This window comes from Equus caballus, chromosome 8 (assembly GCF_041296265.1).
Source record: "Equus caballus isolate H_3958 breed thoroughbred chromosome 8, TB-T2T, whole genome shotgun sequence".
NCBI classification, from domain to species: Eukaryota; Metazoa; Chordata; class Mammalia; order Perissodactyla; family Equidae; genus Equus; species Equus caballus.
In genome coordinates, this window is record NC_091691.1 from 4,398,083 (window position 1) to 4,416,772 (window position 18,690).

General features: G+C 54.4%; 1 protein-coding gene across 1 annotated transcript in view; it reads right to left on the reverse strand.

Annotated features, from left to right (window-relative positions):
- HIC2 (HIC ZBTB transcriptional repressor 2) overlaps nucleotides 1–7,748 on the reverse strand; it is a 29,180-nt gene extending 21,432 nt beyond the window's left edge. The window contains exon 1 of the mRNA XM_023646787.2: nucleotides 7,618–7,748. The gene's annotated coding sequence lies outside the window, so the exon portion shown is untranslated. The remainder of the gene's footprint in view (nucleotides 1–7,617) is intronic.
- Nucleotides 7,749–18,690: the final 10,942 nt, after the last annotated feature.

Sequence of the window (18,690 nt, forward strand, 5' to 3'; positions counted from 1 at the left end):
CGACTCCTGCTGGTGTGTCCCATAGGCAGGGCCACCCACCATGGCTTTGCACTGTGGGTGCCAAGTGTCAACACAGGGATAAAGGCCAGTAACTTCTAAGTATTATGAAAAGGGTCTTGGTGACCCCCAGGGGTCTGCAAACCACTCTGAGAACAGCTGACCGGAATTATCTCAAATATTTCTACCAACCCATTTTATAGGCAAGGAAAACGAGGCACAAAGAGGTTAAGGTCTGGCATATGCAGGAAACAGGCTTGACACCACAGCTCTCTTTCCACAAAAGGACAGTTGTCCACCAAAAGCTGCCAAACCTGAGAGTAACAAATGTCAAACCAGTAAAAGGAAGCGCCATTTCAAGAGAACACGCGCAGAGGCGGGGCAGCAGGACCAACGCAGGTAGCTCGAGGCCTTGCAGAGCCAGCAGGGCTTTGAGAGGGCAGTGGCGACCTGGAGAGGCAAGCGGCCTCTGCAGGCTGTGGGGGCGGCAGAGGTGGGCAGAGGTGGGCCGTGGGGGGTGGGGGAGGGGTGCTGCAGGAAGCAGGATGTACATGCTGCCTGCTGGGGGCATGAAGGCAAAGTCCCCGCTGCCCTTATCAGCGTCAACACGCGCATGGAATGTGGGACTTTGGAAACAATCCTCTCCCCTTGGCCTGCACCCCTTTAGGGCTCAGGTTCACTGACCACAGCCAAAGGATGACTGGGCCCAGGGCTCAACTCACCTGCACCTGGAGCCTAGCGGCAGGTGAGAAAGGCACCTGCTGGTAGTGACCCAGGGCACCTCAGGAGACTGTGGTTCAGCCCCTGCCCTCATCACCCACCTAGCCAGAAACAGCCTCATAAGGCCAAGAAAGAGGCCCTTCTGCCCATGTCCCCCACGGCCCACCGGGCGTGCCCAAGCACCTCTCATCTGCCCAGACTGAGAGAACCCCGAGAGAAGGAAAGGAGCCCGGCCCCAAGTTCCTGGGGAGGCCCAGGCCAGCCCCGGCGGCCCTCTGGAGGGGCTCCGCAAAGGCATGGGTTCCCACAGGGCAGAGGATTCCAATGCGCCAGAAGGGCAGGACTCGTGGCTAGAAGGATAAGGACGACCAAGAGTCCTCTCCGTCCCCCGGTCCTGGGGACCCGGGGAGCACCTGCTCTACAGTTTAATGGTCCTTCCCCAGCTTCCAGGGGACCACCCCCCAGCTCCAGGAACAGGACTTCCTGGCTACGTCCAAGGCAGCCATCACGCCACCCTACTCACTGAAAACTTGGGCTGTCTTCCTGCCCAAGCACTGTGGGAAGGGACCCACACATTTGTGTTCAAGGCTTCCACAAACGTCTGGTTGTGTTTCTTTCACTCTCAGAACTTCTCTACCCACTTCCTACCTGTGTGACTCGAGATTAATTACTTAACCTCTCTGAGCCACTTGTACGGTGGGGATTGATAAAATGATCGGGGCTACACAGGTACGTTCTGAGGATTAAACTCAGGTGTAAAGCTCATCCCACAAGGCCTAGCGTGGGGTAACAGCCCAAAAGTGAGTGCCCGGCAACTATTTCCTAGCACTCTGTCAGGAACTCTGCAGGAACCATCTTCCTCCCAGTTTTCAAGCAAAGTTGCCCTGGCACCTGCCACACAAAAACCATCAGCTGCCTTCTACCAAAGCGAAAGGCAATGAGGCCCCAGGGGGAGGCGGGGTGAAGACACAGGAATCCACCCCCGATCACTTGCTCTCAAGACATAACCCCTGGGTCCATCTACCAAGATGCGCACAGGCAGAAACGAGCAGCGGGGAAGACACCATGCCTATGCCCCCACGGGACCCCTCCTCCTCGACTACCCAACCAAGACCACTCTCAACATCACCTCCTTCACTGCCCAGCCCAGGCCGTGCTGCCTTCTCTGAAGGACAGCAATTCATAGCCAGGACACCAACCAGGACCACTTCAAACCACACCACCTAGGTGCCTTGCCACCACCTCCCATGGCAAGCTGCCCAGAGCAGGCAGGAGCTGACTTGTGTCCTGTCTGAGCACAGATAGGAACTAAAGTCCAGCACAACCCATTGTTTGGTCCCAGCAAGGGGGGCGAGGCCTCCAGCGCATCTTCACTGCCCCCTCTCACTCTGCCTCCTGGCCCCTCCTTATGGCCCCTCACACACCCTACCCATGTAACAGCCCAGAAAACCAACCTTGGGACCAATCTCTCTCTCTCAGGGACCCTGAGGTCAAAGAGAAAAAGAAGGGGCACAGGTCCCAGGTGTCCCCAGCTGTGGCCACAGCAGGCTTGTTAGGAAGCCAAGGAACCTAAATGTCACTATGTCAGGCCCTGCCAGGGCACAGAGGCCAACCAGCGCCCAAGAATGCAACCAAGAAACCAGGATAGGCAGAAGGCCAAGCAGGACCAAAAGTCCTAAGTCAAGGGCAGCAGGCAGCTCCCCAGGGACCTCCTAGGAGCTGTCCCCTTGGTGCATGCCAGCCTGGGGTCCCTCTCACTGCCGCCCAGGTTAAGAGGACCATGAAAAGGGTGAGCCTGCCCTGTGCCTGACACTTCTCCAAGATCCTGTAACTAACAAAGAATCAGACCGCTTTGTTCTGGAAATTCCATCCCGCTGTGCTGTCAGAGTAAAGCAGTCTGTGACCACCCAGGCCCATATGCGCTGGTCTATTTGGACTTACCACTTGTGTGATTCTGTTATCAACAAAGATTTGTCACCTGCTAGAGCAGTGGTTCTCAAACTTGGCCGCACGTGAGATTCATTTCAAAAGCTTTAGGAAACATAGATGCCTCCGCCGGCTCCCAGGTGATCCTGACGTGCAGAATTGAGAACCAGGCCACCAGCAGGCAAGCCTCTGCCAGGCAGCACCAGGATGGCACACACTCAATGGGTCAGTGTGTAGCCCATGCTTACCACCAAGGAAAGGTCCACTGTGTCCACACAGGGGCCACTGAGGCCCCAGGCCCCACCTAAAGGGCCTGTAACCAGGCTGATGAGGGGGCGGGGGTAGCTCAGACCCCAGTGTGCTGATGGGAGCAGCCTCTCCACCCACATGGGGGGTGGGTACTGTTCCCAAGGCACTGGAGCGGCCCCTCCCCACACTCACCTAGAGAACCCACCCACCCAGAGGTGCTGCTGGGAAAGAAGCCCGAGGCTGCGGCAGCCTGGAACAAGTCTGCACAGCAGCCACGCCCGTGCCAGAGCCAGCAGCCCTTCCACGTCCACAAGAGGCCAACTCCCCACCTCAAAGTGGCCCCCTCAGGCAAGCCCAAGCCCTGCCTGTCTTTAGTGGCCCTTGGCATTCCCAGGGAATGGCTGGCGAGAGCTGGTAGGACAGCCTAAGGAGACCGCACCACCCGCCTTTCCACACCCCACTCTCTCTCCTCACCCACATGCCTGTGCTCTCGGGGGAGGATCACCCTCAGACAGAAAGCGGGTGCCCACTAGCACTACATACCTCGCAAGCAGCAGCAAGGCCCTCTGGCCTGGAGGCAGCTGGCTACCCCATCTACTCTCACGGCAGAAGCACCTGCTCTAATCCAAGGCCACACCCACCCACCCTTCCACCCAGATGGGACATTACCACAAAAAACACACAAAAACTGAAGAGTCAGAAGGAGGGGCTCCGAACCCCTTCCCGACTGTCCCAGGCAGTCTCTCAGGATCACTCTCCCCACTCAGTCAGGGCACACCCTCCCAGCAACCCTCCCTGGCAGCCCTCCCCAGCAGAGGTGCCCCAGCCCGCCCTTCCCTGGACTGCAGCAGGGCCTGGAGTCAGCTCCTGGCTTTCCCTTCCTTATCAAGCTTGCTGGGGGCCCACACAACCTCTACCCCCACCGGCTTTTCTGGCTTTGCCACTCCCAGCTCAAACTGGGCTCCAGGTGAGCCCACAGTCCCTCTTAGAGCCCTTCCCCAGCCCAGGTCCTTAACTCTTAGGGCAAGGCCCCTCCCAGCAGGAAGCACAGCCTGGCCGTGCCAGGCAGAGTCAAACTGACCCGGCTGGTTCTGGTTCGGAAGCCCCTAACCAGGAGCCAGGATCGTGTTGGGGAGGGGGCTCTCTGCCCTGCCCCTCCCTGCTAAGATCTCAGAGCCCTCCAGACTCCACACCACAGGGATCTGGAGTCAAAGGCATTTACAAAACCTCCAGCCCCAGCCTGAACAGTAGCTTACTTGCAGCCCCAGCAAGTTAACCTCCAAGTCTCATTTCCCATCTATAAGAGAAGACTATGTGGTGCTGAACTGGAAGGATTCCGAGAAAACGCACCAGTGCATCTATCCCCAGCCTTAAGGCCCACCACTTGTTGGTGAGTCTGTGAGTGCCACAGGGTAGAGACCAGCATAATTTAGTCTAGCCACAGGGGCTGCGCCCCGCATTTGTGCTCAAAAACGCTGTTGAGTCAAAAGCTTATGAAAGCCTGACAGGCGCTGGGCACGCAGTGGGCGCTCCCAGGCCAGCTCTTCGAAACACACAGCATCCGCAGGGCCATGCTCCTGTCACTGCTCTCCTGACTGTCTCCGCAGCCACACTCCACACTGGTTGCTGCCCTTCCCAAACTGAACACACTCCCCCGCGAAAACCCTTCTCCTACAGCCCACCTGAACTCAGCAAGGCATCCAGAGCTCTCGTCCAGCCCAGCGCCAGCCCCTCCCTCCGTGCCTCGCAGCCACCATCCCCACACTGCCCTCTGTGCTGCATTTGTCACAGTGCCAGCCCTTATCACCCCATCTTACAATCATTTGTTTGCTTGTCTGTCTTCTCCAGGCTGAGCTCTGGAGGGCAGTGATACGTGAATGTAAACTCAAGTTCTGTTCCCATTTTAGAAACCTGGACACTAAGGCTCAGAGAGTCAATCACTGTCCAAGGTCACACCAAGAGTAAACGGCAGAGCCAGCGTCATGCTCCAGGCTTTCTAAGTCCAGCTCCCCTCTTACTGCCCCGCAGGAATCCCTCCTCAGCCAGGCTCCGAAGGCCGTTGAAAGGTGTCTTCTTCCCAGGAAGCAGGCGCAGCCAGGAAGAACCCCCACCCTCTTAGTGATCAGGGCCCGGGAGCAGTGGCCCTCAGGCCCCGTGGGCAAGGCAAGCAAGTGATGGGGTGGGGCTGACTGCTGCAGGCCAACAGGCCAAGCAAAAGGGCAGAACCACAGGTCCCCTGGGTAAACTGAACTTTATTCCTTCCTCACTCCTCTGACTCTCCAGAACTGCCCAGCCAGCCCTTCTCTGGGGGCTAGCTGCTGATTAAAAGGCACTGGCCCCACCCCCCACCCCCACCCCCAGACCTGACCCTGGCAAACAATAAGGACTCTGGGAAGGCAGCAGGCCTGTCAGCTCAATAATGCAAAACCCTGTTGCTCTGAGTCCACGACAGCTGACTTCAAGTGGATCGGAGGCTGTGCTTATTAACAAAATGAGAAATCTGATCTATGGAGAGAAAACACTACGTGAGGATTAATCCAGGACTGCAGCTTGTGGAGAAGGCTGGGCTGCTGGCCAAGACCAGGGAGTGAGAACAGGATCGTGCCTACCTGTCCCCAGAGCAGGTACGCACAGCAGGACAGAACGCATCACCTCTGCCCCACCTGCGCCTCCTCTTCTCCTTCCAGCAATCTTTTGGGTTTTGCTTTAATTAAAGGCCTGGCTCCCTCGGGCTGCTTCTTCCTCTACGGAGAGCCAGCAACCAGAGGGAGATTTTTCTTTTCAGGAATCGCTCGTAAAAGCAGAGTGACTAATCTACAAGTCCCAACAACTGGCAGGAAAACACTGCAGGGAGAAATTCTGGGCGCACACCAGCACTCGAGTCAAACGGCAAGAGAAGCCGGGCAATAGGTGCTCGGCAACACCCCAAAACTGGCCTGCAGGAAGCCAGGAGCCAAAGGAAAGCAGGCCAACCTGGCAGCTCTGACCCTGAAGGCAGGCAGGCAGTTGGGGAGCCCCTTCCCAACCTTCAGAGTCTACCGCCTGCTCGCGAGACCTAGAGATTTCCATAATAAACCCAAGAGCACGGGACTGAAGGTTCACTCGCAGTCCGGGGCCAAAGGACTCAGTTGGGCCCCCAAGTATCACCCTCCCATCCCCCCCTGGGCGCTAAGAGACCTGGAAACCAGCAATCTCACCACACAGCTTTGTCCCTAGAGGCAGGCCAGAGGCCGGCCCATCTGCTTTTTTTCAGGCCACTCCAGCAACCCTGCTCTGCTAAGTGTACACTCCCTCCTTGAGCCAGGGCTACAGACTGGCCACATGGCCTATGGTCCTGAAAATGTCTGCTGAAAGGCCCAGGGAGTCCAGACGCTGGTAGATGGGAATGGAAGGGAAGTAAAGCCAGGAGCCAGGAAGCAACAAATGCTAGCTGCAGAAACGTCCTGGATTTGGGTTCCCAGCTCCATCCCTCCATCCGGGGTCCCTGGAGAACAGCTCCAAGTTCAGCCTAGAAGCCCTGGAGGCCCCTCCACTACCTGCCAGCTCTCCCCCTCCCCCAACCACAAGAGGCACAGCAATCCCCACATCAGTCAACGATCCACCGCAGGATTCCTATGGGCCAGGCTCTGCCCCTCCCCCCCACCACATATGTCAGAGGGGTGGCCTCCCTTCGTTACACCCCTCCTGCTATTGAGGACGGGTGGTGGGGGGGGAAGCCGGGAACCTAGCTTTCCAGATGTGCTTGGCAACTCCTACCAGAAAAGACACTTAGAGGTAGAGGGAATAGGAGAAGACATGGATAAATAACTTCAAAGCCGTTTCAGCCCATCCGGATCAGCACTGGGCTCCCTTCCCCAGGCAGTCCCACGCTGTTCTGGGTGGGGCCGCTGGGAGCATTATCTGGCCTCCTTCCCTCCTCTCCACAGTCACTGCCCCCCAGGGAGAAGCATCTCCGCCTCCCCCCGCCCCCCTACCAGCTAGGCCTGTGCGAATATGAACCATCTTGGTAGATAAACAGAGAGTGACAAGCTGAGGCCCTTCAGCCCCCTCCCTCTGCCAGCCAGTCCCCTCCCCCTGCCAACCGACCCCCCTCCCCCCAACCCATCTCTCTTCCTGCCAAGCGACTGCCTACAGGAGAGGTCTGGGGGCAGGGCAGCGAGCCCACCAGCCTCAGGGCCTGGCCCTCTGGGAGCAGCCCCTCCAGGCCTGCCCCTGCTCAGGCCAGTCTTCCAACGGGGAGGAGGCAAGGGAAAGGGACCGCAGACGGTGCAGGGCCGCAATCCTGGAAATAGCAAAATCCCCCTGCGAGGGGCGGCCGCGGACGCAGGGCTGTTTGCATAATGGGAGCCCGCCCGCCTGTCAGGCAGCGCAGCTCGCCCGACGCTGTTCGGATTAGATTGCTAATGAAAAGGCACAAAGAGCCGGCGCCCGCTCGCCCGCCGACCCCCGCTCCGCAGACTGCGTCCCGGCGCGGCGCGGCCCCGGGAGCTTTGTGCCGGGCCCCTGCCGCCCGCGCCCCACCGGGCACCCGGCCACAAAGCGGCCCGGCCGGGTCGGCTCTGGGGGTCCCGCGTGCGCCCCAGCCCAGCCCAGCGGACGCGCGCGCCCCGCCCACGCGCGCAGCCCCACGTCGGCCGAGCGCGCGCCCGCCCACGCCCCTCTCCCCGGGGGCGCGCCCGCCCGCGGCCCCCGCCCGCGCCCCCTCCGCCTCCTACTACCCCTCACCTCGTGTGCGTCGGCGGCGGCGCTCCGCCCGCCGGCCGGCCGGCCCTGCCGCGGCCCCTCGTCCTCGGCGCCCGGCCCGCGCCGCCCGCGCCCGCCCCGTCCGCCCGCCGCCGGCCCGGCTCGGCTCCCCGCCCAGCGCGCCCCGAGCGCCGCTCACAGCTGCCCGCCCGGCGCCATCTTGGAAGCTTGTGACGTCGGCGCCGCCTGCTCACCCCTGACCCACATCTGAATGGGCGAGCTGCGGGCGGGCCGGCCGGGGCGGGGCCTGGGGGCGGGCCGGGGGCGGGGCGGCCGGCCGAGCGGTCCGAGCGCTGGGCGGGGCGGGCGGGCGCTGGACGGCGCCGGGGGGAGGGGCGCGCGGAAGGAGCCCGAGACCCAGACCGTGGGCGCCCGGCGGGACCCCGACTGTAGGTGCGGGGCCGGGACCGCGATCTCGACTCCAAAACACCCAGACCGCACACAGCCCAGGAAGAGGACTCTGGCCCCCATCAGGCACACGCCCACCTCCCACGCTTAGAGCTGGCCCCCTTTGAGCCTAACCCTGACCCCTCGGAATCCCCCATCAGGGACCCCTAGCAGCCTGCGTCCCACTTCCAGGAACCCTTCGCACCCCCGCGCCGCAACCCCCGCGGGGCCCCAGCGTCAAAGGCGCAGCCCCAGGGGACTGCAGGCGGCGTGGTCTGGGCTCCCGGGGAGGCCTGGGCCGTTTGGGTCCGGAGGAGAAGGGGAGCCCCCTGATCCCAGCGCCCCCTGGGGTCCCGCGCCCGCAGCCGCGCAGGCCTGCCCTACCTGCTCAGAGGGCGCGGAGGTCGCGAGCACGCTGTGCGCAGCCAGCCCCTTCCGGTGACCGCAGCCCCTCGCAGGCCCCTGGGGTCAAGCGACGCGCCTAAGCTGGCCTGTCCGGACCCAGGCTCGTGGCGGTCGTTCACATGGCCTTCGGAGGGGCTGGAGCCGGCCGCGAGCCGGGCCACTTCTCCAGGGAGTTACTTAATGGACTTCTTTCTACTTTGAACAGCAAACAAAGGAATCCCCCACTGTCAAAGTCTGAGAGGAACCCCGATTTGCCGTGCAGGGAAGTTGTGCCCTAGCGTAGTCAAGATGGAAAGCCATTTCAGTAACCCCTCAGGAAGGCTGGTTACGTGACTGTTCTTTCCAAATTGTTTAATGTATAAGTTTAATATAATCCTAACGGGACATTTCTTAGATTTAACAAAATTCTAAGTTCACGTGGAAGAATAAATAGCCAAAACCAGGTATCATTTCTCCCCTTGGGAACAAAAAAAGGAATGAGGATGGACTTTCCCTAACAGATAATATATATATTAAAAAGCTGCTGCAGCCAATTCAATGTGGTACAGACCAGGTAACAGAATAGAAAGCTCAGAAACAGATCCTAGAAAAGGTAAGAACATAATAAATGAAAAAGGACATTTCAAACATCAGTGAAGAAGGAAAGGAATATTACACGAATAGAGCTCCACAGAAGACTCACTCTCCGAAGAAACTACTAAAAAATTATCAGTGCTCTACTAACCAAAGACATGCAAATGAAAACTACAAGACGATGGCGGTTTTTGTTTTTATCAAATTACGAATCAGTTTGAAATGATAACCTCTAAACACAGGCAGGGGTCTGGGGGGCAATCACTCTAATATACTGTTGAAAGCATATAAATTGCCTCAAAATTTCTAAATATGAATATGGTAGTATAAGCCAAAAATAAAAATCTTTTAAAATGATCATACCCCCTTGAACCAGTAGTAACTCATCTTCCGGGATTCTTTTCTTTTTCTTCTTTTTTAAAGATTTTATTTTTCCTTTTTCTCCCCAAATCCCCCCCCAGTACATAGTTGTAAATTTTAGTTGTGGGTCCTTCTAGTTGTGGCATGTGGGATACCACCTCAGCATGGCTTGACAAGTGATGCCGTGTCCATGCCCAGGATTCGAACCTGGGCAACCCTGGGCCATGGAAGCCGAGTGCGTGAACTTAACCACTCGGCCACAGGGCCGTCCCCTGGGATTCTTTTCTAAAGAAAATAACCTTATTTGCAGACTGTGTGCTTGATTATCTCTCTAACCAAACAGTCACTTGTGTTTCATGGGTTTTTTTTTTTGAGGAAGATTAGTCCTGAGCTAACTACTGCCAATCCTCCTCTTTTTGCTGAGGAAGACTGGCCCTGAGCTAACATCCTGAGCCCATCTTCCTCTACTTTATACGTGGGACGCCTACCACAGTATGCCTTTTGCCAAGCAGTGCCGTGTCCACACCTGGGATCCGAACCGGCGACCCCCGGAACACCAAGAAGCAGAATGTGTGAATTTAACCACTGTGCCACTGGGCCAGCCCATCACTTGTTTTATTTACATTTGAAAATTAATGTACTATCATATTTTTCAAGTGTCGTAATAATGAAAAAATCATACGTAAACTAAGTGTCTGATAATAAGGGATTGGTTAAACAGCCTACACGATAGAATATTAAGCAATCACTACGAATGGTATTTGTAAGGGCGTTTATGATCTAGAAATGTGCAAAGGATATTAAAAAAGCAAACTACAAATTTGTATGTAGCAGATGTATGCAAGATAACGATCTAAGGGGCAGCAAATGAAGGAGATGCGTCAAAATAATTACAGAGGTTGTCTCGGAGTTGGGATTTTTTTTCATACACATGTCTATTTTAGTGTGTGTTTTACTATAAAAGTAACGTTTCTGATCGGAACAATTCTACCTGTACTAAAATACGTTTTTAAAAAGTTACTAGTTCTCCCCGCTTTCCTACTTCTATCTGTCCTCTGAAGTAACATTAACATGTATCTTCACTTCCTTCTCTGAGATCTTTTTTGAAACTATCAAATAATGTGCTATATAAACAGTAAGTCAGGGGCTGGCCTGGTGGCGCAGTGGTTAAGTGCACACATTCTGCTTCTCAGTGGCCCAGGGTTCACCGGTTCGGATCCCGGGTGCAGACATGGCACCACTTGGCAAAAGCCATGCTGTGACAGGCGTCCCACATATAAAGTAGAGGAAGATGGGCGTGGATGTTAGCTCAGGGCCAGTCTTCCTCAGCAAAAAGAGGAGGATTGGCAGTAGTTAGCTCAGGGCTAATCTTCCTCAAAAAAAAAAAAAAAACCGTAAGTCACTATAGAACTTATGCTACATTTGCTCTTTGTCCCCTGAGAATCTATCATAGACATCTTTCTAGTTCATGTCCATAACTCATCCTTTAATAGCTGACAAAGATTGCAGAGTCTGGGGGTTAAATAAACACTTCCTTTAACTATGGCTAGTTCAGTTTATTTACAGTACTATTAAAAAATTTTTAAAGCCCTAGGGTATATATCTTTGCATACTCCTGCCTTTACTTGTATAGAATAGCTTACTAGAAGTAGAACCTATGGGTCAAATGTTATGTGGGCGTTTTCAATTTTAATGGGTTTGCGAGGATACTTCCCCAAGGTGAGGTAGAAATTCATGTCCTGTGGGTGAGTTATTTTTTCTGCTTCTTTAACTTTGCTGAACATTCCAAGTTTTCTATACTTAGTACATATTCCTTTTAAAATCAGAAAGAAAGAAAGAAAAAAGTCCAAGGGGGAGAAAACAAGGTTTCTGAATCGCGGTGAGCTAGGCTCTCCCCGTCCCTGTCCTGGTCACTAGGCGGCCTTGCACGATCTGCCCGCCTCCAGTGCCCACTCATACGCCTATTTCCTGCCAAGCACTTATACCGTCCAAGCACCGTTACTCTCTGGCTTCTAGTGCAATATTACGTAAAGACTTAAAACTTGGTGGAAAGTTTTGAAATAGTATTGAGTGAAAATAGCAGATTTCAAAATTTTGTTCTCACTGAGAGCAACCCTGTAAAACTATGTTTGGGTGGAAGGTAATACAGAAATATGAAAACCACAAAGCCGTAGGAATAGGAAAACCATCAAGAACTAGGTGTATTTTATGGATTGGAAGAATAAACATAGTTAAAATGTCCATACTACCCGAAGCAATCTACAGAGACAATGCAATCCCAATCAGAATCCCAATGACATTCTTCGTGGAAATAGAACAAAGAATCCTAAAATTCATATGGGGCAACCAAAGCCCCCGATTTACTAAGGCAATCCTGAGAAAAAAGAACAAAGCTGGAGGCATCACAATCCCTGACTTCAAAACATACTACAAAGCCGTAGTGATCAAAATGGTATGGTACCAATACAAAAACACACACAGATCAATGGAACAGAACTGAAAGCCCAGAAATAAAACCACACGTCTACAGACAGCTAATCTTCGACAAAAGTACCAAGAACATACAATGGAGAAAAGACAGTCTCTTCCATAAATGGTGTTGGGAAAACTGGACAGCCACATGCAAAAGAACGAAGGTAGACCATTATCTCACACCATACACAAAAATACACTCAAAATGGATCAAAGACTTGAAATAAGTCCTGAAACCATAAAATTCCTGGAAGATATTATAGGTAGTACACTCTTTGACATCCAGCTGGATCTTTTTGAATACCATGTCTTCTCAGACAAAGGAAACAAAAGAAAAAATAAACAAGTGGGGCTTTGTGAGACTAAAGAGCTTCTGCAAGGCAAAAGAAACTATGATCAAAACAAGGAGACAACCCACCAATTGGGAGAAAATATTTGCAAATCATATATCTGACAAGGGGTTAATCTCCATAGTATATAAGGAACTCACACAACTGAACAATAAAAAACACAAGGGGCCAGCCCGGTGGAGCAGTGGTTAAGTTCGCACGTTCCACTTCGGGGTCCTGGGGTCCGCCAGTTCTGATCCGGTGCGGACATGGCTCTGCTCATCAAGCCATGCTGTGGTAAGCATCCCACATATAAAGTAGAGGAAGATGGGCATGGATGTTAGCTCAGGGCCAGTCTTCCTCGGCAAAAAGAGGAGAATTGGCAGCAGATGTTAGCTTAGGGCTTATCTTCCTCAAAAGAAAAAAAAAAGGACTAGAAGTGTTTTGGGTCCCAACTCCCTCTGGATTTTCTGTGTGTCTAGTACAGGACCTAACATCTCTGATCATCCTTCCTCATCAGTCATCTGAAAATAATAAAGGCTCTGGCCCTCGGGGCTCTCGCTAGGCTTCAGTGAGATGAGGCTGGCAGGTAGAGTAGAAAATTGGCTCCGGCAAGCGCTGGGTAAGGGAACTGTGGTCACTATGTCCCAGAGGATGGATCAAGTAAGGATGGGAAAGCTGAGTTGTTACTTTTACCATCATCTTTTCTCAATAAAAAACTGAAAGAAAACAAGTATACAAAATATCCCAAAAGGGTAAATCCTAGCTCCTTAACATGACAGCCAGATTTAACAAATAAAAAACCCAGGATGAGGATTGGCCCCGTTGCCGAGTGGTTAAGTTCTCGTGCTCAGCTGCGGTGGCCCAGGGTTTCGCCGGTTCAGATCTTGGGTGTGGACATGGAACCGCTCATCAGGCCATGTTGAGGCAGCGTCCCACGTGCCACAACTAGAAGGACCTGCAGCTAAGATATACAACTATGTACTGGGGGGTGGTTTGGGGAGATAAAGCAGGAAAAAAAAAACCAAAAAAACCCAGGATGCCCAGTTAAATTTGAATTTCAGATAAATAACTAACAATATTTCTTTGGAAGATTAGCCCTGAGCTAACATCTGCTACCAATCCTCCTCTTTTTGCTGAGGAAGACTGGCCCTGAGCTAACATCCATACCCATCTTCCTCTACTTTATATGTGGGACGCCTGCCACAGCATGGCTTGACAAGTGGTGCCACGGCCGCACCCAGGATTCAAACCGCCAAACCCCAGGCCGCTGAAGCGGAACATGTGCACTTAACCTCTGTGCCACCGGGCCAGCCCCATAGCAATAATATTTTAATGTAAGTATGTCCCGTGCAATATCACATCTCACCTCGCCCCATCCCAGGCTCAAGCCACATTGGAAAACTCTGTTCCTTGTACATGCTGTGATCTCTCCTCCCGCCTCTGGGCAATAGCACCCGCAGAACCTCCTGCCTGTGCCATCCTTCCTTCTTCTTCCCTTCTGCTACTCAGCTCAGATAGCCTTTCCTTCAGGAAGTCTTCCCTCATCCCAGGCTGCTCCCCCTTGTGCAGTCCTGATGCTGCTGCTGGGCAGTTGCAAGAGCAAGAAGACTTCATTGTGTTCATTCTTGTCGACCCAGTACGCAGCTCATGCCTGACACCAAATAGGTGCCCAATTAAAATTCAAACGAATGAATGAATTTCCTCCCCACCCCCCTTCTCTCCTGCCACAGTGCACTCCACCTGCTGTTCCCCTAGCCAGGCAGGGTTCATCCATTCCTTGTCATAGAGAATCCACTGTGGGTGGTACACGCAGGAGACAGAGTGGCACTGCAGAAGCTTAGTGTTCAAGTCACTCAACTGGGCGGCAGAGTGTCTCTTGCAAGAGCACCAGCCCCACCCAAATTCTGGTTGCTAACACTGGCTCCCAACATCGAGCGCTCTCTCTATGTCCACATGTAGAGTTAACGTCACACACACGGGCTAGCTGTTCCTCAGGACCGCCTATGAGATGGGCGCCGTTACTATCCCACTTTATAGATGAGAAAACCGAGGCTCGAAGAGGTTAAGTTGCACAGCTAAACTCAGACCCTGGCCCTTCTTAAAACAGCACATCATCTGAAGAAAGTCCCCCAGTGTACATATCCCAACAGTGAAGGCCATGCCTTGGGCGGGGGTAGGGGGGCTGCCATCCCACAGCTCCAGGCAAAGCCAGGCACCCTGAACCCAAGAAAGCCCATACACTCCACTGTCATTCAATCAACAGATGCTGACACTGATGACAAGGTAGGCACCAGGCTAGTGAACAGCACAGGGGTGCTCTCTGGGCCCAGAAGACCACGGTCAAGTCAGGAGAGGAGAGAATACTCACAGGGGGTCTGGAGCTGGACAAGGACAGCCACCCTTCACTCTCCCTCCTCCTTCCTTATACCCCTCCCAGTCCCTGCGCCATCCTTGGTGATGTATGCATTTCCTTGCTCAGCTCTCTCACCCTCACTAGAACCCTAGAACGTGAGCTCCACAAGAGCCAGAATCATCCACTGTTCACTGCTGCAGCTGGTGCCTAGGATAGGGCCGGGCACCTATGTGGTCAATAATGATTCCATGCACATGTGAATTAACAGGTAGGACCTGATGGCCAAACCTTAGCGGGAGGCAGGGTACAGCCAGGCAGGGGTGCAGCATGTACAAACCCCTGAAGGAGAGAGGGCTTTCTGAGGCACCCAGACAAAGCTGGCAGAGCAGGTGCCAACCAGGTGGGACCGTGAGGTGTGATGACGGCCAAGAGGTGGGGAGCATCGTCAGCCCAGGCCAGCTTCGGGAGTCTTGAATAAATCCGCACTGGAGGAGTGTGGAGGAGCCCACTCCACCAGTCACCTGGGGAAGGCAAGACAGCCCTGGAACCCAGCGGAAGGCCGTGTCACTGTCACCAGGCACATAGGCGAAGAAGCAGGAAAGGTTTACTGTTAAGTTAGCCAGGACATTCTGCTAAGTGGAAGAAGCAAGATGCAAAACAGTATGCACAATATAACCGCATCTATAGTTTTAGAAATTATCTACGTGTTTCCATTCCTATAGCTGCTTGTACATTCCTGCAGAAAGAGGGGTATGGGGCAGGGGAGGAGGGAGGTCACATTTAACTCAACGTACTGCCGTATTGTTGGAATTGTGACATCAGGTCTGTGTGCTACTTTTGCTATTTTTTAGAGAAATAATTGTGAAATAAAGAAAAAGGAAAATCTGGGGCTGGCCCCCTGGCTGAGTAGTTAAGTTCACGAGCTCCGCTTCAGCGGCCCAGGGTTTTGCTGGCTTGGCTCCTGGGCGCCGACCTAGCACCGCTCATGTAGCCATGCTGAGGTAGTGTCCCACATAGCAGAACTAGAATGGCTTACACCTAGGATCTACAACTGTGTACTGGGGGGCTTTGGGGAGAAGGAGGAAAAAAAAGATTGGCAACAGATGTTAGCTCAGAGCCAATCTTTAAAAAAAAAGAAAAAGGAGAAAAAGGAAAATCTCAGTGAGGCTCCCCTTTCTTGGGAAGCTTTGTCTGCCCCTACTTGGTCGCAAACTCTCCCTCCTGATCAGCTCCCCACTTGCCCTTTGGTTTCCTGGTTGCCTCCACCCTTAGACCGGTAGAGTCTGTTGTGGGGTCTGTCTGCAGGACACTCTGGCCCCTGCACCTGGCCCAGGTGAATGGATGGATGAAGGAGGGGCCCCAGTCATGGCTCTGAGATGGGAAGGGTGGAGACAAAGGTGGGTAGGCCTGTGTTTCTGTGGGAAGCCAATGGAGAGGCAGTTGGATCTGGATCCAAATCCTGGCTGTGCCACTGACCAGCCAGCTGCCCCGGGGCTGATCTCTCTCAGCCTTAGTTGTTTCACCTGTAAAATGGGGCTGAGAGCCCTGTGTGTGCCATTGGCTCAGACGGAGCAGGCAGAAAGCCCAGCAGAGCATCAGCAGAAGGCCAGTGAGGGAGGAGTGGGCAGGGAGAGTTCCCCAGGGCGAAAGGTGGCGCCCAGGTGAAGACTGCTCCACTTCCCTGGTGAGGTTCCTTGCCAGCAGCTGAGGGGGGCAGGAGTGGAGAAAACAGGGAATCCCAGCTGGTAGACTGGTCCTGGAGCACCAAGAACCTCCTGGGAGCTCTCCTCATATAGCCAGAAGGCTGGGAGTGATCAAGGCCACACATTGGGGAGGGCTTGGAATTTCCAAATTCCAGCTTTGCAGTTTTCTTTGGGGAGGCTTCTCCCATCACCAGGGCCCAGTGCGGCTTCCTGTGGCAGTGGGGGAGGGAGCCAGCTCCCTCATGGCCAGGACACCAGGAAGCCCCTGGGCTGGGACAGCAGCATCTGGTCACAGTCACGAGGGAGGCTGGGCCCAGCCGCTCTTATCTTGCCTGACCTTGTGGAGGCTGACCACTCCCTCCTTCTGGAAAATGTGGCCCCCTGCCCTTTCCGAGGCCTCTTTCTCCTTAAATCCCAATGGCCCTTGCGTGGGGCCCCAGCGCCCAATTCTACCCCTTGGCCCACCACCTTGGGGTGCCTTTGCTGGCCCCAGCCCATGGCCACCTTTCAGATGCCTCCCTTGGAGACCCCGGGGCATCTCTGACTCAGCAGTCTGGGCCTGCCCTGCTGCCCTCTCCCTCCCCCAGTGTAGCTCCACAGGGGGCCCTGTTGCCCAAGCCCTAACTACTGGCCACTCCCCAGCACCTCCTGCCCACCCCCTCCACCAGCTCTACCAATTTGAATTCCTGACTATCCCTCCCTCTGGCCTCCTCCCTAGACCCAAGCCCTGCCCCCAGGCTAGGAGAAGGAATCTCCAGATAAGGGCAAGGGGCAAAGGGACACACCTGGGTCTGGACCCCCAGCTCTGCCACCAACTTCCTGAACAACCTCGAAGAATATCCTCCCCTCTCTGAGCCTGACTTTCCCCATCTGTAAAAGGGGAAAATAATTACACCATCTGGACAGGGTGGCCGCAAGCAGTACGTGAGCTAAGGCACACGGGGAGGGCCCCAGAAACGTCAGTTCTCATTGCGAATTGTGGCCACCAAGAGCCCCAGGCCAACCCTTTCTTGAGGCGGTCTTTGTTACAAGCCAGCAGCTGCCTTTCCTAAGTTAGGAACAGGTCAGTCCACAAACCCCTATGCCTGCTCCACACCAGCTCCGGATGCCTGCATTGAGGGTACAAGGGGGAGTAAAACCCAGTGTGATGGGGGAGGAAGCCGAGTGAATGAGTAATTCCAGGACACAGGGATTATGCCTGGAGGCTGTCCATACACATGGGAGGGGCGGCTAAATCCAGTAAGGGTGGGGCGGGATGAGGAAGCTGCCCCATGACAGGATGGAGGGCACTTTTGAAGGACATCTTGGACTGAGCTGGCTGAAAGGGTAGGACAGCCCAAAGGCCAATTTTATTTCACTTTATTTTTATTTTTTTGCCGATGAAGATTCGCCCTGAGCTAACATCTGTACCAATCTTCCTCTGTTTTGTATGTGGGTTGCCGCCACAATGTGGTGAGGTGGTGTAGGTCCATGCCCAGGATCCGAACGCAGGCTGCCCAAGAGGAACATGCCAAGCTTAACCACTAGGCCACAGGGCTAGCCCTTGGAAGGCCAATTATAGGGAACAGGAAATTGAGTCTGAGAGTCAAGAAACTGCCTGGATTGGTGCCAGCCCGGTGGTGCAGTGGTTAAGTTCGCACGTTCCGCTTTGGCGGCCCGGGGTTCACCGGTTCGGATCCTGGGTGCAGACATGGCACTGCTTGGCACGTCGTGCTGTGGCAGGCGTCCCACATATAAAGTAGAGGAAGATGGGCACAGATGTTAGCACAGGGCCAGTCTTCCTCAGCAAAAAGAGGAAGATTGGTAGCAGATATTAGCTCAGGGCTAATCTTCCTCAAAAAAAAAAAAGAAACTGCCTGGAGGTTGCCCAACCAGGAAGTAGGTGGTCCAGGGTTCAAATTCAGCCCCTGTCCCTGAGCAGGAGGGGCTGAGTCCCCAGGAGGCCACCTTCTAGCCTGATCAAGGGGGTGTGGCCAGTGGGGTCCCCCAGGCTGAGGTCAATGTCCTGGAGGTCCAGCCAGGTAGGCATAGCCCATCAGGTGGTCAGTTACAGGAGAATTTGAAGGGAATTTGCTTGGTGGTTCAAGGCACAGTGGGGCACACAAGACTGTAGCCAGGTATTGGAGGCCAGGGTTTTGGAGAGAGGGGGGACCTCCAAATGCAGGGCATTTCAGCCCAGAACAGACCTAATTGCAAACCCCACCCACCACCTGGGGCAGGGACAGGAATGGCTGAGCCTAAAGGCCAGCTGGACCTGTGGGGCCGGCTGAGGTGTCAGTGATTCCACCATGGCCCCAGGAACCCTCTGTGCCTGGGTTCCTGGAGCTGGCTCCACCTGACAATATGCTCGGTTTCTCAAGACCTAAGGTGACCCAGCATGTTCTACCCTGGGTGGAACCCCTGACTTCCACACACCTCCATGCAGCCTCCAGACCCCAACCTCCATGGGGATGACAAGGAGACGGAGTCT